The sequence below is a fragment of the Halichoerus grypus genome, chromosome 1, assembly GCF_964656455.1.
Source record: "Halichoerus grypus chromosome 1, mHalGry1.hap1.1, whole genome shotgun sequence".
Taxonomy (NCBI): domain Eukaryota; kingdom Metazoa; phylum Chordata; class Mammalia; order Carnivora; family Phocidae; genus Halichoerus; species Halichoerus grypus.
In genome coordinates this window covers 181,924,425-181,948,919 of record NC_135712.1, presented here as the reverse complement: position 1 = coordinate 181,948,919, position 24,495 = coordinate 181,924,425, and the positions used below count along the sequence as shown (strand labels likewise).

Sequence of the window (24,495 nt, the reverse complement as noted above, 5' to 3'; positions counted from 1 at the left end):
CATTTCTGATAGATGAGCTAATTAAAGAGACTTAATTCTTGCCAATAAACTGGAAGCTCTACTAGAAGGATGGGAATGACTGTCTAAATCTGCCAGGGACTGTACTAAAGAAAATCCTTCTGGAACAAGTTAGGCATAAGGAGATGAATCCAATCTGAAGTTCCATAGCCCAAATTCTTAGGTCTATAAACTGTAGAATCTCTTTTAAATCTGACCTCATCTCCCAATCTTCCATGTATGCAAAAATCTCCTTTCTGTTGACTGTTGGTGAAATGTTTTAGCTGGGTGGCTGAACGTTCTTCTTTTTTATTTTTTAACAGATATGCTAATCTCAGGAATGATGCATTTCAGCTCTAGCATCATTAAATTAGTATCCCATTGCCTTTCTGCAATTTACTGCTGAGTCAGCACTTCCAGTACAATCTCTCTTTTCCAGAGTTTCTAATTTGGTCATAAGAATTCACTCGGAGTAGAAACTTGTCATAGGAAGTCCTGCTTCTGAATGGCATTTTTTTTTTCAAACAGAATCCTAAAATACATTGTTTGATGTGTGAACTATTGCAGTTTACAGATATTCAAGTGGAATTCTGCAAAGGGCCTTTGAGGCATTATAACTTAAGTTGTTACTCGGAATGTTGACACTTCATCATGGAGGTATCATCAGGCAAGTTTTGAATAAATCCCTTTGTCCTGCCTTGGGTAATTGCCCTGGGTATATCATGTAGAATATTTCCAATTCTTGTAAACTCAACAAATTCTCTTTTTTGCAGCACTTCTTTTTTATTACATTCTCTTTCCCCTTTCCATTCATTTTTGCTCTTAGTTTTTCACCCCACGAACTCATCTACCACATTCATTGTTTTTGCAGTGTGTGTGTGTGTATGTGTGTGTGTGTGTGGTGCAAGAAGTGTCTACATGGGGAAATTTCTAGTACTTATGGTCAGCTCTCAATTGTTCCCATAGACTTAACCACTTTGTGGATTGTCTATATTTCTCCTCCGATTCTACTTTTTCCATCCATCTGAAATACAACAGATTGACTCCTCTCCCCCACTCCAATGCACAATTAATGATTGTAAAGGCCTTTGTAGATTCTCTAAGGTATATCCTTTTGGGAATGTATTTTGTTCTCCAAACTCCATAAAATATCTTTAAAGTCAATTATTTAAATACTGCTCTACATATGCCCCTATTTTGAAGTACATGAATCCCTTTCCTTTCATAATATGAATAAGCAAAGAGCAGTTGTTTATATATGAACTCTTCGTACACTTGTTCATAATGGATAGTGAAAAGGATTAAGTTCAGGCCACAATGCAGCAGCGTAAAAGAGAATTTGAACATAGATAAGATCCCAGAAGTCTTTGCTATTTTTTACATGGAGAACTATCAGCTGTTGGAATTTTAGAAGTTCATCTTCTACCTGATGAGTGACTCTCTGAATCAACCAACACTGCTAACAGTGGAAAACATTGGTAAATTTGCAGCAACCTCTCTGGCATAAGGTGGGAATCCTCAATACCCTTTCTGCTATTAGCAAAACTGCCTAATCAGCAGCAGTGAGACTCCCACACACAGATTCTGTCCCCTACAAGTCTGTCTAAAGTCTTATATTTAGAAAAATACTTTTTTAAGCTAACACCTTGGTCTTATACTGTCTCAGGATAAATAATTGTACAAGTTGGCCAACTAGCTTTTGAATATAAAGAGCATGATATAGCTAAAACAATAATCTTAGTTTTATTTATTCAGGAGCATCTGCTCTATGCCAGGTACATGGCTTTTTACTATAGATGCAAAAGGTAAAGAAGATGTGTCCTCTACTCTCAAATTACCTACAGTCTGTTATGCAAAACAGATTCCTGACTGGTATCCCATAGTACATTTCAGTATTAAAATAAGGTCTATTTATTCAGTGAATATTCAGTAAGTGTTTTCTATGTGCTGGGCACTATTCTAGGCTATGGGAATAGAGTGCTGAACTAAATAGACAAGATCCCACCCTCCTGTCTCCCAGGAAAGAGAACATGTACCAGTAGTCACACTTTGGAGGCAAGTGGCTTTGTTTTGCTCACTGCCATATCCCTAGTACCTAGTACAGTACCTGATGCATAGTATGCACTCACTAAATATTTGGGAACTTGAATAAAAATAATCATGAGTAAAATGAGGCTACAAGTGCCACTTAGCATAGCAAAGTGATCACAGAGGACTAAGGAGGCACTGGTTCATTCTGTCTACAGCAGCAAGAGAAGTCCAGCCTGACCTCAAACTGTTTGTAGGAGGTGGGAGGGTGGAGAGAAGGAAAGCAGTGATGCCAGATGGAGGAGGGGAAAGTCCAAGCAAAGGCAGGTGAGAGAGACCATAATGCATTCCAGACCCTGAAATTCAGTGTGACCCAAGCTCAGAGACTAGAAAAGTGGTTGGAACTTGACTGTGAAGGTCTTACTTGCCAGGGACAAGGTTTGGAGATCCTACAAATCTGTAGGCATCTGTAGTGATGCCTACAGACTTTTAAGCAGAGTGGATCTTGAACCCGTCTGCATTTCCGAGTTCCTCCTTTCCGGAGCCACCTCTCCCACCATTGTTGGGAGTATTTTTTTTTTCCCCTTCCTCTTAGTACATTTTCTCCCTCACCTGTCAGCCAATCACATGGCTTACTATTCCTTTGAGGTTTTGTCAGACCAGTCCTTCATAATGAACAGAGTTAGATCCTGTGTGTCCTTATTTAGATAGTAACTAAACAACTTGGCATCTTGAGACTGGTACCAAGGAAAAGCCACCTTTCTGGAACAGCTGAAGAGATACATTGCATAGTGTGTGAGAGACGAGCAGCACAATCCGTAACATAAAGAAAGCCAGCAGAATCTAACTTCCCACATTAAAAATTAACAATGTGCAGTATACAGCAAAGCCTGCCACACTCTTCCCTTGTGAAGCTCATAACGGGAGAAAGCACCCTCCCCAGAGGATGAGAAGGGGACATTTTTATGCAGAGGTGACAATTTAATCATCAGAGGAAAGTTCTGTGTATCAAAGGGAGGGCAGAACTCTCAGGAAGAGGCTGGAGGTTTAATTGCCCATTTGTGAGTTCTGAAATCCCGTTATAGGCTTCTATAAAGGCCAGGGGAAGTACATCCGCCACGAAGCCTTATGCAGAGTAGACATGCAATAAATATCTTCTGAATGATAAATAAGATCAAGGATGTAAACTAGCCACTTCTGGCAGATGCCTCAGCAGGAAGAATATTCTTAATATCCTTTGCAGAGTCTTTACAGTTTATAAAGGCTTTCACTAATGCTACCAGTTTTGTCTTCAACACTATCCAGCACAAGACAGCAAATTTCACCATGATTCACTCGGGGTCCTAGGAATGTTTAAGGGAACCATTCAAGGTCACACGCTAGTTAGTGTTGTGGTTGGGACTTGAACTCGGGTCTACTGAATCAAAATGTAGGATGTTCCTTCTGTGCTCTAAGAGTATAATAAGTCCCATACAGTAATGCTCTCCTTCTCAAAGTGTGGTCTTAGATGACTGCTTCAAAATCAGCTACTGGGAGTTAAAATGCAAACTTGAGGGCCTCACCCAATCAACCTCTGTTGAAGGAGGATCCCAGGAATCTGTGTTTTTTCACAACAGTGCTTCAGAATTCTTACCACACAAGATTTTGAGAACCACTGCACCAAAGAACACCTAATACAGGCTGAGATACTTAATGAAAGTTCCAGAAGTCTAAATGACTACCTGGATAAAGCTTAAAAACAAAGGAGAATCCATGTAAATATTTCTAAAAAAAACTGCAAAATCAAAGTTGGAGGTAGGGCTAAAGGTCACTTGCAGTGTCATTGGTCAGTGGACAGAGTCCTCTATCTGTTACCCAGGTTTTGACTGCAAATTTTTGAATTTTAGAGAAAATTGATGGCTATTATAAATTTAGAAATTGTCTATTTATTGGTTGTAATAAACTTCTTTTCATTTTCCCCCAGTTTTATTTCTTTTCAAATACAAAATAAAATAGGCTTGATTTGTTTAGTTGAATAGGAATCACTACACCTTGTTTTAGGTTCTATTCCCTTCAGCTTGGTTGCATTTACTGTAACTATAGTTCTTTAATCTCAAAATACGATGAATAAGTGTGTGCCTATGAGTAGACTTAACATTGTTAGAGCAAATCATTGACTGAAGTTCCAAAATGTTCAAGCAGATAATGTCGTCAACCACATATTCATTCTCAGTGTATATATTTTTTAAAATATTTATTTGTTCGAGAGAGAGAGGGAGAATGCATGTGGGTGCCAGTAGGGGAAAGGGCAGAGGAAGAGAGAGAATCCTCAAGCAGGAGTGTGGAACCCAGTGAGGGGCTCAATTCCAGGCCACTGAGATCACGACCTGAGCCAAAATCAAGAGTTGGAAGCTCAACTCAATAAGCCACCCAGCACCTCTCTGTTGTATATTTATATATTTGCCGAATTTCAAAGCAAGTAGTTAAAAACTGTACAACTTTACATTTCTGGAAAGACTCATAGGTTATTTTTTTAATTTATTTTTATTTTAATTCCAGTGTAGTTAACATACAGTGTTACGTTAGTTTTGAGCGTACAATATAGTGATTCAACACTTCCATACAACACCTGGTGCTTTTCACAACAAGTGCACTCCTTAATCCCCTTCATCTATTTAACCCATCCTGCACCCACCTCCCCTTTGGTAACCATCAGTTTGTTCTCTATAGTTAAGAGTTTGTTTCTCAGTTTATCTCTCTTTCTTTTTATTTCATTGATCATTTGTTTTCTTTCTTAAATTCCACAACATATGAATGAAATCATATGGTATTTGTCTATCTCTGACTGACTTACATTGCTTAGCATTATACTCTCTAGTTCCCTCTGTGTCTTGCAAATGGCAGGATTTCATTCTTTCTTTATGGTGAATAATATTCTATTTTGTATATATATATATATATATATATATATATATATATACACACACACACACACACACACACACACACCACATCTTCTTTCTCATTCCTCTATCAATGGACACTTGGGCTGCTTCCTTACCTTGGCTATTGTAAAGCAACTACAAACATAGGGGTGTATGCATCCCTTTGAGTGTTTGTGTATTCTTTGGGTAAATAACCAGTAGTACAATTGGTGGATTGTAGGATTGTTCTATTTTTAACTTTTTGAGAAACCTCAATACTATTTTCTATAATTGCTGCACCAGTTTGCATTCCCACCAACAGTGCCAGAGGGCTCCTTTTTCTCCACATCCTCACCCAAAGTTGTTGTTTCTTGTGTTTTTGATTTTAGCCATTCTGACAGGTGTGAGGTGGTATCTCATTATAATTTTGACTTGCATTTCCCTGATGATAGGTGATGTTGAGCATCTTTTCATGTGTAGGCCATTTGGATGTCTTCTTTGGAGAAATATCTGTTCATGGCTTCTGCCCATTTTTTAATTGGATTATTTGTTTTTTTGGCTATTGAGATGTGTAAATTCTTTATATATTTTGGATACTAACCCTTTATTGGATATGTCCTTTGCAAATATTTCCTCCCATTCAGTAGGTTGCTTTTTAGTTTTGTTGATTGTTTCCTTCACTGTGCAGAAGCTTTTTATTTTGATGTAGTCCCAAATATTTATTTTTGGTTTATTTCCCTTGCCTTAGGAGACCTAGCTAGAAACAAGTTGCTAGGGCCAATGTCAGAGTAATTACTGCCTGTGTTCTCTTTAGGATTTTTATGGTTTCAGGTTTCACATTTAGGTCTTCAGTCCACCTTGAGTTTATTTTTGTGTGTGGTGAAAGTGGTCCACTTTCATTCTTTTGCATGTAGCTGTCCAGTTTTCTCAACACCATTTGTGAAGAGACTGTCTTTATCCCATTGCGTATTCTTTCTTCCTTTGTTGAAGGTTAATTGACCATATAATTGTGGGTTTATTTCTGGGTTTTCTATTCTGTTCCATTTATCTGTGTGTCTATTATTGTACTGTTTTTATTACTACAGCTTTGTAGTGTAATTTGAAGTCTGGAATTGTGATGCTTCCATTTGCTTTCTTTTTCAAATTGCTTTGGCTATTTGGAGTCTTTTGTGGTTCCATACAAATTTTAGGATTGTTTGTTCTAGATCTGTGAAAAATGCTGTTGGTATTTTGATAGGGATTGCACTGAATCCGTCAATTGTTTTGGGTAGTATAGACATTTTAACAATATTTGTTCTTTGAATCCATGAGCATGAAATGTCCTTCCATGTCTTTGTGTCATCTTCAATTTCTTTCATTAGTGTTTTATAGTCTTCTACCTCTTTGGTCAGGTATATTTCTAAGGATCTTATTATTTTGGGTGCAATTGTAATGTAAATTATTTTCCTGATTTCTCTTTGTGCTGTTTCATCGTTAGTGTATAGAAATGCAATAGACTTCTGCACATTGATTTTGTATCCTATAAATTTACTGAATTTATTTATCAGTTTTAGTAGTTTTTTTAATGGAGTATTTCAAGTTTTCCATATATAGTATCATGTCATCTGCAAATGGTGTAAGTCTTACTTTTTCCTTAACAATTTGGATGCCTTTTATTTGTTTTGTTTTCTGATTACTGTGGCTAGGACTTCCAGTACTGTGTTGAATAAAACTGGTGAGAGTAAACATCCTTGTCTTGTTCCTGGGCTTAAGGGCCAAACTCTCAGTTTTTCCCCATTGAGTATGATGTTTGCTGTGTGTTTTTCCTATATGGCCTTTATTATGTTGAGGTATGTTCCCTCTAAACCTACTTTGTTGAGGGATTTTATCATGAATGGATGTTTTACTTTGTCAAATGTTTTTTCTGCATCTATTGAAATGATCATATGGTTTTTATCCTTTTATTGATATGATGTATCATGTTGATAGATTTGTGAATATTGAACCACCCTTGTATTCCAGGAATAAATCCTACCTGATCGTGGTGAATGATTTTTTTAATGTATTGTTGGAGTTGGGTTGTGAGTATTTTGTTGGGGATTTTTGCATCTATGTTCATCAGAGGTATTGTCTGTAGTCCTCTTTTTTTGTGGTGCCTTTTATCTGGTTTTGGTATCAGGATAATGCTGGCCTCATAGAATGAATTTGGAAGTTTTTCTTCCTTTTCTATTTTCTGGAGTAGTTTGAGAAGAACAGGTACTAAGTCTTTTTTAAATGTTTGGTAGAATTTGCCCGTGAAGCCGCCTGGTCCAGGACTTTTGTTTGTTGGGAGTTTTTTAATTACTGATTGACTTTCTTTGCTAGCTATTAGCATTTATAACCAACCAAAATAATTTGAATAGACTATCTGGCTAATCTCTATTCCGGTATAGGAATTAAATTCAGAAGACACTGGTTTTTCTTCAAATCCTGGTGGCAGATTATAATTATTGTCAATAATTCTGGTATCAAGGGTTTAGCTAAAAATTATTTGATATTTGATGTTATTTGGCTACCATGAGGCTGAAAGTCTTTTTACAAAAACTTAGTTCAAGGAATCTAAATCTGCTTCTTACCTAAGCAATTCAAATAAGCATTTTCCTTAATATCAGAGAAGGTATTTATTGGGATTAATAAATGGACAATTGTGTTCTAATTTCTCAGTCACAGCCAAGAATCCCTGTCAGCCCAGATCCCCTGTTGGGGACATTGGATATAATCTCTACCTATTCTCAATTCCCGGAGTATATAATCTTTCATTTATAACATATCACTTGCAGTAGTATTGTTACTGGAATGTCTACCTTTTCCTCTATAAATAGATTTGTACTTCTTTAAGGGAAGGGTCATATTTTTAAACATTTTACATCTTATGTAGGGTCTTAAGTAAAATAGATATTATAGCAGTGGGCCTCAGTCATGTTCTCAAATGATTCATGTCTCCAAGTATTTGTGCTCAAACAACCCTTGGCCCATTTGGAGTAGAACTGAGGCCTCTGAATAAAACCCAATACAAAGCTACTAGCTTTGTAATTGAATCACCTTGGAAGACAGTCTTTTAGACCCAGTCAGTGGCTGACTGCAACATAACAGAATCCAAGCTGGAATCACCCAACCAAAACAGTTCCAATTTTCTTTACCACAGAAATCACATGGCAATTGTTGCTTGATCACATAGCCCTGAACATCTGTTTAATAGGTAGGATTTTTTATGACTAATACATGAAAATCACTGCTTTAAGCCACTAACTTTTGGGTAATTTGTTACTCAACAATAGAAAATAAATACAAAATTTTATGACCAAAGGCAAGAGCATGACATGAAAGATTCAAATTATTGGATGAAGGCCAAATGTCATAATGATCATAATATATATCTCATTCTATTGGTTATGTGAAGATTTTTAAGAGAGAAATTAGTTTTTAACCAGACTTTAGAAGAATAGCTTGTGGTGGTGAGGTAGAGAAAAACAACTCATACTTGTGGTAAATTCTCAAAAGATTGAAGTCTGGCTACCTTCAGTGGTTGGTCAGAAGGTTTGATATCCTGGTAATGAGAAAGAATGTTAGTTGCAGAAATGGCAAATTTTGAAGGTTAAGAAAGACCTGTCAGGGAGCTCTTCCAAAATGGTGGAATAAGGACCTCTAAAAATCTACTTCTCCATAAAACCAATGACAATTGAAAAAATTCTCTAAATCAACTTCTATAGAAATTTGGAAATAAATGAAAGGCTTTTAACAATTCCAGTAGCACTTACTCAAAGAAAGCAGCTGAATATCAGTAAGAAAAGCAAGCTTTGTGACATCTTAAATTGCTTTATTCCCATTTCTCTGCCCAGATACATAGAGCTGTGGAAACCAGTAACCTCCCAACCATGGTATTTGTGAAACCCAAAAGTCTGTCAGACACTGGATGGGGCAAAACAGTTTGGGTTCTCTTAATAACCCCATTCCCAGAGTATTTTCATTATTTTTCTTGTCCAGTAGCTCCTTCAAAAAACCAATTCTCAGGGCTTTCTTTTACATAGTCTAATGCAGATTTGTCTGTGAAAACAGCCTTATCCCCAGAGTATTTGTCAAAACAATCAGCTGCGGTCATTTAATCCTGAGGCAGGGATACAGTGGCTGACCAAAAAACTTAAAAGGAAGAACAGAGGAATGAGAGGTCCATTTTAAATGCTCCAACAAAGCCCCAGATGATATCACACATGCTCAGGGCTGTACTAATGTCAGAAATAAACTGAGAAGGCCCTAAACTCTGTTTAATCTCTGGCTCATAATAAGACTCAGCACAGAGCAAGAGGGGAAAGCTAATTCAGAGTTATAAAATGTCAAAACACTGAAGGCATGTCCCAAGACACACACAGACGCAAAGACTGGGAGACTTACTGATTCAAGTTATTTAAGGAAATCTACATCCAGTCACTAGCTGACAACTAAGTTAATCAAGGAGAGGTGTGAATGGCTACATGCACACACACAAAATTCAGACTTTACACAACTAGTCCAGGAAATTCATTAACCCATCACTAATAACAATAGCAAATGTTATGAAGGTGTGGTAGACAGAATAATGCCCCCTTCCCAAAGATGTAGATGTTCTCATCATCAGGAGTTGTGAAATCTGTTGTTACCTGGCAAGGAGTTAAATTAGCCAACAGCTGGCTTTGAAGAGATTATCTTGGATTATCCAGGTGGTCCCAATTCAAAGGTTCTTTGAATGTGGTAGAAGAAGGAAGAAGAGTTAGTGTCAGAGGGATAAAATGTGGAAAAGATTCAAAGAGCTACTAAAGACTTTGAAGAGGTGATAGGGCTATGAGTAAAAGAATGCAGGCAGTGTCTAAAAGGTGGAAAAAAAGAAAATAAAAGAAAGAAAACATTTTCTATCGCAGAGCCTCCAGAAAGAATGTAGTCCTGCCAACACCTTGGTTTTAGCCTAGGGAGACCCATTTGGACCCATTTTCCTGCAAAGCTGGAAAATAATAAATTTGCATAGTTTTAAACCAATAAATTTGTGGTAATTTGTTTCAGTAGCGATAGGAAAGTAATATGGGGTCAGGAAGGACATGATTTGCAGAGTTGCCAGATTATATATTTAAAATGATAAGTTATAAAAAAGAGGAAAGTATAACCCATACCCTGGAAGAGAACCAGTCAATATAAACTATCTCAGAGGAAGCACAAATGTTGGACTTAGTAGACAAAGACTGTAAATAAGCTTTAAAAGCACTTAATGAACTAAATTAAAAGTGTTTAATAAAAATTATGTCTAAAGAATTAGTGAGAAGTGTGAGAAAAATGCTTTGCTGAATTGTCAATAAAAACACATTGTAAAAGAAAGAAACAAATAGAAAATCTCCAGTTGAAAAGTACAAAAAGTGAAGTTAAAATTCGCTAGAGGAGGGTGCCTGTGTGGTTCAGTCGGTTAAGTGTCTGACCCTTGATTTTGACTCAGGTCATGAACTCAGAGTTGTTAGAGCCCCTTATTGGGCTCCGCGCCAGGTGTGGCGATTGCTTAAGATTCTCTCTCTCCTTCTTCCCCACCCCCCTCCCTCTCTAAAAAAAAAAAAGAAATTCACTAGAGGGGATCAACTGGCAGAAGAGAGAACAAACAAAACTTGAATATAGGTCAGTTTAAATAATCCAGTCCGAACAGTTTAAAAAAGAATGAAGAAAAATTAACAGAGCCTCAATCTGTGGGAACCCCAGCACATGCACAAATATACAGATAAATGAGTCAAGTAAAAGGAGAAAAAGAAAAAAAATTTGAAAAACTAATGACCTAAATATTTTTAAATTTGATTAAAAAAACATCAATTAGTACATTAAAGCACTTCAAAGAATTCCAAGGAGGATAAACTCAGAGACACACACCTACGCATGTGGTCAAATTATCAAAAGAAAGAATAAATCTTGAAAGCAGCAAAGAAAAACAACTCATCATCTACAAGCCTTCTTAAACTGATTAATATTCCTTCTCAGAAATCATGAAGCCTAGGTGTGCCTGGGTAGCTCAGTCAATTAAGCATCTGACATTTGATTTTGGCTCAGGTCATAATCTCAGGGATGTGAGATTGAGCCCCTCATTGGGCTCCACACTCAGCTGGGAATCTGCTTGAGATTCTCTCATTCCCTCTACTCCTCCTCTCCCCCCAACCCCTGTAAAATAAATTAAAGAAAAAAGAAATCATGAAGCCTAGAAAGTAGTAGGATGATGTACTCAAGGGAAGAAATAGATAATTCAATAATAATAGACTTCAGTCTTCAATACCACCCTTTTAATAATGGATAGAACAATAAGGAAATGGAAAATTAAAATATGCTATAAACTGACTAGATTTAATAAGCATCTATACAACATTCCAACCAACAATAGAATGTACATTCTTTTCCCAAGTACATGTGGTACATTCTCCAGGATAAACCATATATAGGTCCATAAAACAAGCCTTGATAAATTTAAAAGGATCAAAAATCATAAGTTTATTCTCCAAACCATAAGGTGATAAAATTAGAAATCAGTAACAGAGGAAATTTGGGAAATCCACAAATATGTGAAAATTAAACAACATAGTCATAAGTAGTCAGAGGTCAAGTAAAAAAAAACACTGATAAGTTAGACAGTAAATTGTGATAAATAAAAATGAAAATATAAAATACTAAAACATAGAATGCTACAAAAGCAGTTGCTTAGAGGGAAATTTATAGCAATAGGTATTTATTTAATTTAAAAAGAAGAAAGATTTAAAATCAACAGCCTAATCTTCCACTTAAGAAACTAGAAAAATAGTGCTTCCTTTGGCAGTACATATACTAAATTAGAATGATACAGAGATTAGGCTGACCTCTGCAAAAGGATGCCATGCAAATTTGTGAAGCATCCCATATTAAAAAAAAAATACATAAGAGCAAGTTAAACCTAAATTAAGTAGAAGAAAGAAAGAAAGAAAGAAAAGAAAGAAAGAAAGATTGATTATAGTAGAAATAAATGAAGTGGATAATTGAAAAACATGGGAGAAAATCAACAAAACTTTATTTTTTGAAAAATCAACAAAATTGACAAAACTTTACCTAGAGTAACCAAGAGAAGGGGAGAAGACTCACATCTCAAATTACTACAATCAGGAATCAAAGAGGGAGGGGATATCACTAATGATACTACATAAATGAAAAGAATAATGAGAAAATAATATGAATAATTGTATGTAAATAAATTAGATAACTTACATAAAATGAAAAAATCCCTAAGACACAAACTACTAAAACTGAAGAAATATGAAATGTGAATATACTTATAACAAGTAAACATTTTAAATTAGTAATCAATTTCCCAAAAGAAAAGCTCAGGACTAGACGGTTTCACTGGTGATCTACTAAATCTTAAAAAAAAATACTAATAATAATACCAGTGGTTCACAAAACCTTCTAAAAAATAAAAGAGAAGATAATGCTTCCCAGATCATTATAGGAGTCCAGTAGCATTCTGATGCCAAAACCACACAAATCTCAATATCTTTTATGAATATAGACATATCTTCATACAAAATACTAGTAAGCAGAATCCAGAAATATATGGAAAGAATTATACTCCATCCAAAGTAGAATGTTTCCCTAAGATGCAAGGTTGATTTAACATATGAAATATACTATATTAATAGACTAAAGGACAATGTCACATGATCATCTCAGTAGATGCAGAAAAAACATTTGACAAATGTCAATACCCTTTCTAAAACCGGTCAGCAAACTAGGAACATAAAGCAACTTTCTAAACCTAATAAAGTATGTCTGCAAAAATCCCACAGCTAATAGCACACTTAATGGTCAAAGACTGAATGCTTTCTTCTCTAAGATCAGGAATTAGAGAAGGCTATTTTCTCATCACTTCTATTCAACAATTGTTTTGGAGGTTCTAGCCAGGGAAATTACACAAGGAAAGGAAGTACATGTATCCAGATAGGGCAGGAAGAAGTAAAACTATCTCTATTTGCTGATGCCATGATCTTGATATAGAAAATCCTATGGAATACACTAAAAATCTATAAGAACTAATAAAATATTGTTAAAACAAGTAAGTGTGTTTGGCAAAATTCCAGAATACAAGATCAACATAAAAAGTCTAAAAAAAAAGTCTATTGTATTTTTATATACTAGCAATGAACTCTCAAAATTAAGAAAGCAATTAAATTACATTAGGAACCAAAATAATAGAATACTTAGGAATAAACTTAAAAGAAGTGCAAGACTTGTACACTGAAAATCACAGAACATTGTTGAAAAAAGTTAAATGTCAAAGTTAATTTAAAAGATCATATGGCCATAATTGAGTTAATGTAAAGCCAAAAATACTTTCCAAATTGATCTACAGAGTCATTATAATCTGTCAAAATTCCAGCTACATTTTTTACATTTTGAAAAGCTGATCCTAAAATTCATATGGAAATGCAAAGAACCCAGAATAGCCAACACAGGATCATGTGTTTCTGGCATGAGGATGGAAATTATTATATATATAACAGATATAATTTTCATCCTTATGCTATATACATTATATATATCCTGTTTGTGTGTGTGTGTGCAATAGTAATGAGAATCCAGAAATAACTCTTACATTACAGTTAATTGATTTTGACAGGTGTGTAAACCCAGTTCAGTGAGGGAAACAACTGTCGATTCAACATCTGGATAGCTTCGTGCAAAAGAATGACGTTGGACCTCTACCTCACACCATATGAAAAAATAATTTATAATGGGCTACAGAACTAAATACAATAGCTAAGACTATAAAACAGTTTTAAGAAAATGGGAGTAAATCTTTGTGATCTTTTATCAAGCAATAGTTTAGTAGATATGACACAAAAAGCGGAAACAATGAAAGAAAAGTTGAATTTGATTTTATCAATGTTACTTATTATTATCTAAACTTGTGTTTCAAGGGGCACCATTAAGAAATGAAAATACAAATCCAGAGTGTATTAAAGTATTTTCAAATTGCATACTTGATAAATGTCTAGTGTCTAGAATATATAAAAAAAACTCATAACTCAACAATAAAAAGAAATTTTAAAATGGGCAAAGAATTTGAATAAACATTTCACCAAAGAAGACTTACAAATGGAAAATAAGCACATAAAAAGATGTTCAAAATAGTAATTCAAGAAAGAGAAATGATTATAATGAAACACCATTTCATACCCATTAATATGATTAAAATAAAAAGAACAAAAAAACAATGGGGAGCTTGAGCAGCTTAGTGGGTTAAGTGTCAGACTCTTGGTTTCGGCTCAGGTCATGATCTCAGGGTCATGGGATTGAGCCCCACGTCAGGCTCTGCCCTCAGCATGGAGTCTGCTTGTCCCTCTCCCTCTGCTCCTCCGTCTGCTCTCTCTCTCAAATAAATAAAATCTTAAAAAAAGTAAGAAAAACAAGAATTGGAAAGGTTATGGAGAAACAGGAATCCTTAAACACCTATACATTGCTGGTTGAATTTTAAAATGATGTGGACACTTAGTACAATTGTTCAGCAATTCCTTGGGAAAAAATACTGTTATTGAAGTATTATTGGCATACAATATCATATTAGTTTCAGATGTATATCAAAATAATTCAGTATTTTTATATTACCACGATAAGTCTAATTACCATCTGTCACCATACAAAGTTATGACAATATTACTGACCATATTCCCTATATTCATTAACATCCCCATGACTTATTTATTTTATAACTCTAAGTTTGTACCTCTTAATTTTCTTAACCTACTGTGCCCACCTCCTCAGCCCCTCCCCACTCTGGTCATTAAGTTTGTATCTTGTACCTATGAGTCTCTTTCTGTATAGTTTATTTTTGTTTTTAGATTCCACATGTAACTGAAATCATATGGTATTATTTTTGTTCTGACTTATTTCACTTAAGATAATACTCTCTAGGTTCATCCATGTTGTTGCATATAGCAAGATTGCATTTTTTATGGCTGAGTAATAGTCCCTTGTATATTTGTATACCACATCTTCTTTATCCATTCATCTATTGAGGGACACTTAAGTTGTTTCCATATTTTGGCTATCATAAATAATGCTGTAATGAACATAGGGGTGCATATATCTCTTTAAATTAATATTTTTGTTTTATTTGGATAGAAAAACCACAATTGGAATTGCTGAATCATATTGTAGTTGTAGTTTTAATTCTTTCAAGAACCTATTTTTTTTCCATAGTCCCTACACCAATTTGCATTCCCACCAACAGTGGATAAGAATTCCCTTTTCTCTATATTGTCCCCAACACATTATTTTTTGTCTTTTTGATAATAGACTATCTAATGGGTATCAGCTAATATCACATTGTAGCTTTGATTTGCATTTCCTTGATGATTAGTAATGTTGAGCATGTTCTCACATACGTGTTGGCCATTTGCATGTCTTTGGAAAAATGTGTATTCAAGTCCTCTGTCACATTTTAATCGGGTTGTTTGTGTTTTGATATTGTTGTGTAACTTCTTTATGTATTTTGGACATTAACCTCTTACTAGATGTATGATTTGTAAATCTTTTCCCATTCAGTATGTTGCTTTTTTGTTTTGTTGATAGTTTCCTTTGCTGTGCAGTATTTTTTAGTTAGATGTAATACCATTTGTTTATATAAGCTTTTGTTGCCCTTGCCTAAAGAAAGGTCCAAAAAATATTGCTAAGGCTAATATCAAAGAGCTTATGACCTATGTTTTCTTTAAGGAGCTTTATGGTTTCAGGTCTTATATTCAAGTCTTTAATCCCTTTTGAATTTATTTTTGTATATGGTATAAGATAGTGGTCCAGTTTCATTCTTTTGCATGTAGCTGTCTAGTGTGTTTATTTCTGGGCTTTCTATTCCTTTGATCTATGTGTTTGTTTTCGTATCAGTACTATACTGTTTTGATTATTTTAGCTTTGTAGTATAGTTTGAAATCAAGAGGCATAATGCCTCCACCTTTGTTCTTTTTCTCAAGATTACTTTGGCTTATTTGGGGGCTTTTGTGGTTCCATAAAAATTTTATTTTTTTATTTTTTAAATAACTTTATTAAATTATGTTAGTCACCATATAGTACATCATTAGTTTTTGATGTAGTGTTCTATGATTCATTGGTTCCATACAAATTTTATAATTATTTGTTCTGGGTTTGGTAAATATGTCACTGGTATTTTGGTAAGAATTGCATTGAATCTATAGGTTGCTTTAAGTAGTATCTACATTTTTCAAATATTCTTCCAGTTCATGAGCATGGTATATTTTTCCATTTGTGTTGTCTTTAATTTCTTTCATCAAAGTCTTATAGTTTTCAGAGTGCTGCACCCCACAGATTTTGGAAAGTTGTGTTTTCATTTTTATTTGTCTCAAGGTATTTTGTGATTTACACTTTGATTTATTCATTCACCCATTGGTTGTTTAGTAGCATGTTGTTTCATCTCCATGCATTTACAATTTTTTTCCAGTTTTCTTCTTGTAATTAATGTCTACTTTCATACTGTTGTGTTTGGAAAAGATGCTTGATAAGATCTCAGTCTTCTTGAGTTTATTGAAACTTGTTTTGTAGCCTAACATGTGATCTATCCTGGAGAAAGTTCCATGTGTACTTGAAAGAAATGTGTATTCTGCAGTTTGGGAATGAAATGTTTTGTACATATCAAGTCCATCTGGTCTAATGTGTAAAGGCCAGTGTTTTCTTATTGATTTTTCTGTCTGGATAATCTATCCACCGATGTTAAGTGGGGTATTAAAATCCACTAGTATCATTGTCTTACTGTAAATTTTTTTCATTAATGTCTCTTAATATTTTCTTAATAAACAGCACACAGTATATAGTTGGGTCTTGTTTGGTTTTTTATCCATTCAGCCAAACTTTTGAGTAGAGCATTTTTTTTCTTTTACATTTAAAGTAACTATTAATAGGTATGTACTTATTGCCATTTTGTTACTTGTTTTCTGGTTGTTTTTGAAGTTCTCTACTCCTTTCTTCTCTTGATCTCTTCCTGTGTGGTTTGATGATTTTCTTTTGTTATATTTGAGTTCCTTTCTCTTTATTTTTTTTGTATCTAGTGTAGATTTTTGGTTTGTGGTTACCATGAGGTTCATATATATTGACTTATATATATATAGCAGTCTGTTTTAAGCTTATAGTCACAACTTCAAATACATTCTAAAAGCACTACATTTTTACTGTTTACACACACACACACACACACACCTCTGTTACTGGTGTCATATTTTGCATCTTTTTATTTTGTGTATCCCTAAATTACTTAATGTAGGTATAGTTGATTTTACTATTTTTGTCTTTTAACCTTCATACCAGCTTTTTAAGTGGCTAATTCACTGTATTTGCTGTATATTTACCTTTAGTAGTGAGATTTTTTTTCTTTTGTATATTTTCTTATTTCTAGTTTTGGCCTTTTCTTCTTTGCTTCAAGAAGACCTTTTAACATTTCTTGTCATGCCTATTTAGTGGCGATGAGCTCCTTTAGTTTTTGCCTGAGAAACTCTTTATCTGTCCTTCAGTTCTGAATGATAATCTTTCTGTGTAAAATAATCTTGGTTATAAGTTTTTCCCTTTTAGCACTTTAAATATATCCTTCCAGTCTCTTCTAATCTACAAAGTTTTTCTGAAAAATCATCTGATAATCTTACGGGTTTTCCCTTGCGTATAACTGCTTTTCTCTTGCTGCCTTTCAGATTCTCATTTAACTTGTGCCATTTTTATTATATCTTGGTATGGATCTCTTTGGTTCATCTTATTTGAGATTCTCTGTGCTTTCTGGACCTGGATTACTGTTTCCTTCCCAAGGTTAGGGATATTTCAGCTATTATTTCTTAAAATAAATTTTCTGCCCCTTTCTCTTCTTTCTAGAACCCTTATAATGTGAATGTTAGTATGCTAGATGTTGTCTCAGAGGTTTCTTAAACTATCCTGTTTTAACACTTTTTGTTCCTTTTGTGGTTCTGATTGAGTGATTTCCACTATTTTGTCTTCCAGATTGCCGATCCATTTTTCTATGCCATCTAATCTGCTGTTGATTCCCTCTAGTGTATTTTTTCATTTCAGTTACTGTATTCTGGTTGGTTCATTTTTATATTTTCTAACTCTTTGTTGGAGTTCTCACTGTGTTCCTCTAATTCTTTTCCCAAGTTCAATGAGCATCTTTATGACCATTACTTTGAACTCTTATCTTCATTTCATTAGTTTTCCCATACCCCTGGGGTTTTATCTTGTTTCATGGAGAACATAATCCTCTGCTCATTTTGTTTGACTTTCTGTGTTTGTTTTTGTTTTGAATTAAGTGGAAGAGCTACCTCTCCCAGTCTTGAAGGAGAGGCCTTGTTTAGGAACATCTTCTCTGTAAACTGTATTCCTAGAGGTTTTAAGGGCTGGCTAGAGCTAGAATGGATGTAGGCTGGGGAAATCCCAGGATGCATTGCATTGGGGCCACCCTAGTGGGTCAACTGGAGCTGATGCAGGTGCTGTCCAGGGGTTCCAAGTGAGCCATCCCAGCACCACCTTAGCAGGACAACTGGAGCTGAAGTGGGCACAGTCTGGGGTTCCTGGGTCTCCCTTTGTTGGAGCCACCCTCATAAGATAGCTGGAACTGGAATGGACAGGGGCTGGGTGAACCTGAAACATACTTCACTGGGGTCAGCTTTATAAGACAGCTGAAGCTGAAATGGGTACAAGCTGGTGGGGTCTCTGGGCATACTGCATTGGGGTTGCCTTGGTGGGTGGCTGGATCAGGCACACTGTGCCAGAGCTTCCTTAATTGGATGGCTGAAGCTATAGTGGGCACTGGCCCCAGGAGGTCTTGGGATGGCCATACCAGGGCTGCCTTTGCAGGATGGCCAGGCCTAGAGTGGGCATGAGCCGGGGATTCCTGAAGTGTGTGTTCTGTGGCTGTCCCAGTGAGACAACTGGTGCTGGTATAGACATGAATGAGGGGGCCCCAGGGTGTACCACACCAGGCCACTTTGGAGGGACAGCTGAGGGGGATGTAAAAAATCGTGCTCATCAGTGCCTCTGACCCCAAAGAGAGTTCCAACAGTTTACTGGTCTCTGGCAGATGCTCTAGGGTTAATAAATAGATTTCCCTCATTTATAGTCTTGTTGCCTTTTAAACTGCCTTTTTCCCCATCCCCCAAGGTGGGTAAGTACATGCAGGCTCCTCTGTGATATCCCTCCCTATTGCAGGTTGTTGCATTGGGGATAGAGTTCTTATTACCATATCTTCCTCTGTTCCAACCTTCACTATGTGGACCCTCTATCATTTGTTGTGCAGAAGCTATTGAAATAGCCCTCGTTGTTCTTCAGGGGGGAATAGCTCAATATGTAGGTTCAAATTAGGTGTGTTTGTGGGAGGAAGTGAGTTCAGGTCTTCCTATGCTACCATCTTGGACTGCCCTCTGAAATGTTACACATAATGTTACCATGTGACCCAGCAATTCCACTCCTAGTTAATACCCAAGAGAACCAAAAACACATCCACTCCAAATCTAGTACACAACTGTTTATGGTACCATTACTCGTAATGGCCAAAAGTAGAAACAGCTCAAATGTCCATCAGCTGCTGAATGTATAAATATAACGTGGTTTATACATAAAAAGGAATATTATTTGGCCATAAAAAGGGATAGAGTGCTGCCACATGCTTGAACATGCATAAACCTTGAAAACATTATGTTAAATGAACATAACCAGTCAAAAATTCCATATAATATGATTCAATTTGATGAAATGTCTAGAATAGGCAAATCCATAGAGACAGAAAATAGATAAGTAGTTTCCAGGGCCTGGAGGTAGGTAAGAATAAGGGGTGACAGCTACGCTAATTTTTATGGGACTTTTCATTGAGGTAGTGATGTGTTCTAGAATTAGGTAGCAGTGATGTTTGTACAACTCTGTGAAATATACTAAATACTACTGAATTTTAAAATTAAAAGTGTGAATTTTATGGTACTGATGGGACCTCAACCAGAGCAAATCTGATTTTATCTGTTTTATATACTGTACGAAGTTTTGCTTGACTAAAACGTTTAAAACTCCCCAGACTAAATGTTTTGAAAGTGTTTTTAAGCTGTATTACTCTAAAGACTCTATATAGGAATTCCTATTTAAATACAGTCCTCTGTCTTTTAAATATTTTCCATGAAACCCCTCCATTCTCCCCTCCCCAACAAAATTACATTGTGCCTGAAGGTAGACTATAAACTGAGATGCCACAAACTTTGAGTGCATACAATTCCAATTAGGCTGTGTGTTGCTATATTATTGATTTATTCAAGTATAGTTAACATGCAGGGTTATATTAGTTTCAGGTATACAATATAATGATTCAACAATTCTGTACATTTCTCACTGCTCATCAATATAAGTCAAAATGCCATATCTGAAAATGCCACAGTCTTAATCTCCTTTATGTATTTCACCAATCCTGCCACCCACTTCTCCTCTGGCAACCACCATTCTCTGTGTTTAAGAGACTGTTTTTTTCTCTGATTGACTTATTTCGCTCAGCATAACACCCTCCAGTTCCATCCACATCGTTGCAAATGGCAAGATCTCATTCCTTTTAATGGCTGCATAATATTCCATTGTGTGTGTGTCTATATATATATATATATATATATATATATAGACATCTTCTTTATCCATTCATCTGTCGATGGACATCTTGGCTCTTCCCACAGTTTGGCTATTGTGGACATTGCTGCTATAAACATCGGGGTGCACCTACCCCTTCGGATCCCTACATTTATATCTTTGGGGTAAATACTCAGTAGTGCAATTGCTGGATCATATGGTAGCTCTATTTTCAACTTTTTGAGGAACCTCCATACTGTTTTCCAGAGTGGCTGCACCAGCTTGCATTCCCACCAACAGTGTAGGAGGGTTCCCCTCTCTTCGCATCCCTGCCAACATCTGTCATTTCCGGACTTGTTAATTTTAGCCATTCTGACTGGTGTGAGGTGATATCTCATTGAGGTTTTGATTTGGATTTCCCTGATGCCAAGCGATGTTGAGCACTTTTTCATGTGTCTGTTGGCCATTTGGATGTCTTCTTTAGAAAAATGTCTGTTCATGTCTTCTGCCCATTTCTTGATTGGATCATTTGTTCTTTGGGTGTTGAATTTAAGAAGTTCTTTATAGATTTTGGTACATCATTAGTTTTTGATGTAGTGTTCCATGATTCTTGTTTGTGTATAACACCCAGTGCTCCATGCAGAACGTGCCCTCTTTAATACCCATCACCAGGCTAACCCATCCTCCCACCCCCCCTCCCCTCTAGAACCCTCAGTTTGTTTTTCAGAGTCCAGCGTCTCTCATGGTTCGTCTCCCTCCGATTTTCCCCCCTTCATTCTTCCCCTCCTGCTATCTTCTTCTTTTTTTTTCTTAACATATATTGCATTATTTGTTTCAGAAGTACAGATCTGTGATTCAACAGTCTTGCACAATTCACAGCGCTTACCAGAGCACATACCCTCCCCAGTGTCTATCACCCAGCCACCCCATCCCTCCCACCCCACCCCCCCACTCCAGCAACCCTCAGTTTGTTTCCTGAGATTAAGAATTCCTCATATCAGTGAGGTCATACGGCACTGTATGGTGATTAACATAACAATAAAAAAATTTTTAAAAAGCGAGACTTTTTGTCTCATGCTTGTTTGTTCATTTGTTTCTTAAATGCCACATATGAGTGAAATCATATGGTATTTGTCTTCTCTGACTGACTTACTTCACTTAGCATTATACTCTCTAGGTCCATCCACATTGTTACAAATGGCAAGATTTCATTCATTTTTATGGCCAATATTACATTATGTGTGTGTGTGTGTGTGTTTATGTACCACATCTTTATCCTTTCATCTGTTGATAGACACTTGAGTTGCTTCCATATCTTGGCTATTATAAATAATGCTACAACAAACATAAGGGTGTATGGGTTTTATTGAATGAGTGTTTTTGTTTTCTTTGGGTAAATATCCAGTAGTGGAATTACTGGTTCATATGGTAATTCTATTTTTAATTTTTTCGTAACCTCCATACTGTTTTCCACAGTGGCTGCACCAGGTTGCATTCCCACCATCAGTGTAAGAGGGTTCCTTTTTCTTCATATCCTTGCCAACACCTGTTGTTTCTCATGTTTCTTATTTTAGCCATTGTAGTGTAATGTGATATTGTAGTTTTAATTTGCATTTCCCTGATGATAAGTGATGATGAGCATCTTTTCAGTGTCTTTTGGCCATCTCTATGTCTTTGGAAAAATGTTATTGATTTTTAATCAGATTAGTTATTTTTTTGGTGTTTTCTTTAAGTTTTTCATATATTTTGGATATCAACCCTTTATAGGATGTATCATTTACTAATACCTTCTCTCATTCAGTAGGTTGCCTTTTTGGGTTTTTTGGTGGTTTTCTTCACAGTGTAAAATCTTTTTATTTCAGTGTAGTCCTAATAGTTCAATTTTGCTCTTTTTTCCCTTGCCAAAGGAGACATATCTAAAAAAATGTTTCTATGGCTGATGTCAAAGAGATCACTGCCTATGTTTTCTTCTAGGAATTATATGATTTCAGGTCTCACATTTAATCCATTTTGAGTTTATTTTTGTGTATGGTATAAGAAAATGGTCCAATGTCACGTTTTGGATGAAACAACCCAGTTTTTCCAACACAATTTGTTGAAGAGATTGTCTTTTTCCTATTCTATATCTTTACTTCTTAATTGACAATAAGAATGTACGTACTTTTCTGGACTCTATTCTGTTCCATTGACGTACGTGTCCATTTTTGTATCAGTACCATACTGTTTTGATTATTACAGTTTTGTAGTATGTTTTGAAATCTGGGATTGTGATACCTCCAGCTTTGTTCTTCTTAAGATTACTTTGACTGTGATCTTTTGTGGTTCCATAGAAATTTTAGGATTATTTGTTCTAGTTCTGTGAAAAATGTTGGTGTTTGGAAAGAAATATTGCATTAAATTTGTAGCTTGTTTTTGGTAGCATGGACATTTTAACAATATCAGTTCTTCCAATCCCTGAGCAAGGAGTATTTTTCCATTTGTTTGCATCATCTTCAATTTCTTTCAACGTTTTATAGATTTGAGAATACAGATCTTTCTCCTCCTTGGTTAAGTTTATTCCTGGTATCTTATTATTTTTGGTGCAATTGTAAATGGGATTGTTTCCTAATTTTTCTTTTGCTACTTAATTATTGCTGTATAGAAATGCAAAGGATTTCTCTATATCCACTTTGTGTCCTATGATTTTACTAAATTCATTTATCAGTTCTAGTAGATTTTTTGGTAGTCTTCAAGGTTTTTGTTTATATATATATATATATTTTTTTTTTTTTTTTTTTTGAAAGTAAACTCTATTCCCAGCTTGGGGCTCAAACTCACAACCCCAAGATCAAGAGTTGCATGCTCTGCTGATTGAGCCAGCCAGGTGCCCCAAGGGTTTGTTTTTTTTATAGTATTATGTCATCTGTAAATAGTGGAAGTTTTACTTCTTCTTTACCAACTTTTATGCCTTTTATTTCTTGTGTGATTGCTATGGCTAGGACTTCCAGTACTATGTTGAATAAAAGCAGTGAGAGTGGACATCCTTGTCTTGTACTTGATCTTAGAGGAAAAGCTCTGTTTTTTGCCATTAAGTATTACATTAGCTGTGGGTTTTTCATCTGTGGCCTATATTATGTTGAGGTATGTTCTCTCTAACACTTTTGTTGAGAGTTTTTATCATGAATGAATGTACTTAGTCAAATTATTTTTTTTAATCTCCTGAAATGATCATATAGCTTTTTTCCTTTCTCTTGTTAATGTGATGCATCACGTTGATAGATTTGTGAATATTGAACCACCTCTCCATTCCTGGAATAAATCCTGTTTGACTGTGGTAAATGATTTTTTAACATATTGTTGGGTTTGTCTTGCTAATATATATTTTTTTAATTTTATTTATTTGACAGAGAGAGACACAGCTGGAGAGGGAACACAAGCAGGAGGAGTGGGAGAGGGAGAAGTAGGCTTCCTGCTGAACCGGGAGCCCAATGTGGGGCTCAATCCCAGGACCCTGGGATCAGGACCTGAGCCGAAGGCAGATGCTTAATGACTGAGGCACGCAGGCGCCTCTTGCCTTGCTAATATTTTCTTGAGGATTTTTACATCTATGTTCATCAGAGATATTGAACTGTAGTTCTCTTTTTCACAGTGTCTTTTTCTGGTTTTGGTATCAGGGTAATGCTGGCCTTGTAGAATGAATTTGAATGCCTTCCTTCCTCTTCTATTATTTGGAATAGTTGAATAGGTATTAACTCTTCTTGAAATATTTGGTAGAATTCACCTAGGAAGCCATCTAGTCCTGGAGTTTTATTTACTGAGAGTTATTTTATTCAGTGTCATTGTTAGTAATCAGTCTGTTCAAATTTTCTATTTCTTCCTGATTTAGTTTGGTAAGGTTATATGTTTCTAGGAATTTATTCATTTCTTCTAGGTTGTCCAATTCATTAGCATATAATTTTTTATAATATTC

General features: G+C 35.6%; 1 protein-coding gene and 1 non-coding gene across 3 annotated transcripts in view; both read left to right on the top strand.

The window, feature by feature from the left end:
• The window catches only part of TAFA1 (TAFA chemokine like family member 1), a 516,560-nt gene that overhangs the window by 157,400 nt on the left and 334,665 nt on the right, over positions 1–24,495 (top strand). The gene's annotated exons all lie outside the window — the stretch shown is intronic.
• Positions 11,736–11,838, top strand: LOC118529227 (U6 spliceosomal RNA). Its single transcript, XR_004914018.2, has one exon. It is a non-coding gene; the product is annotated as a U6 spliceosomal RNA (small nuclear RNA).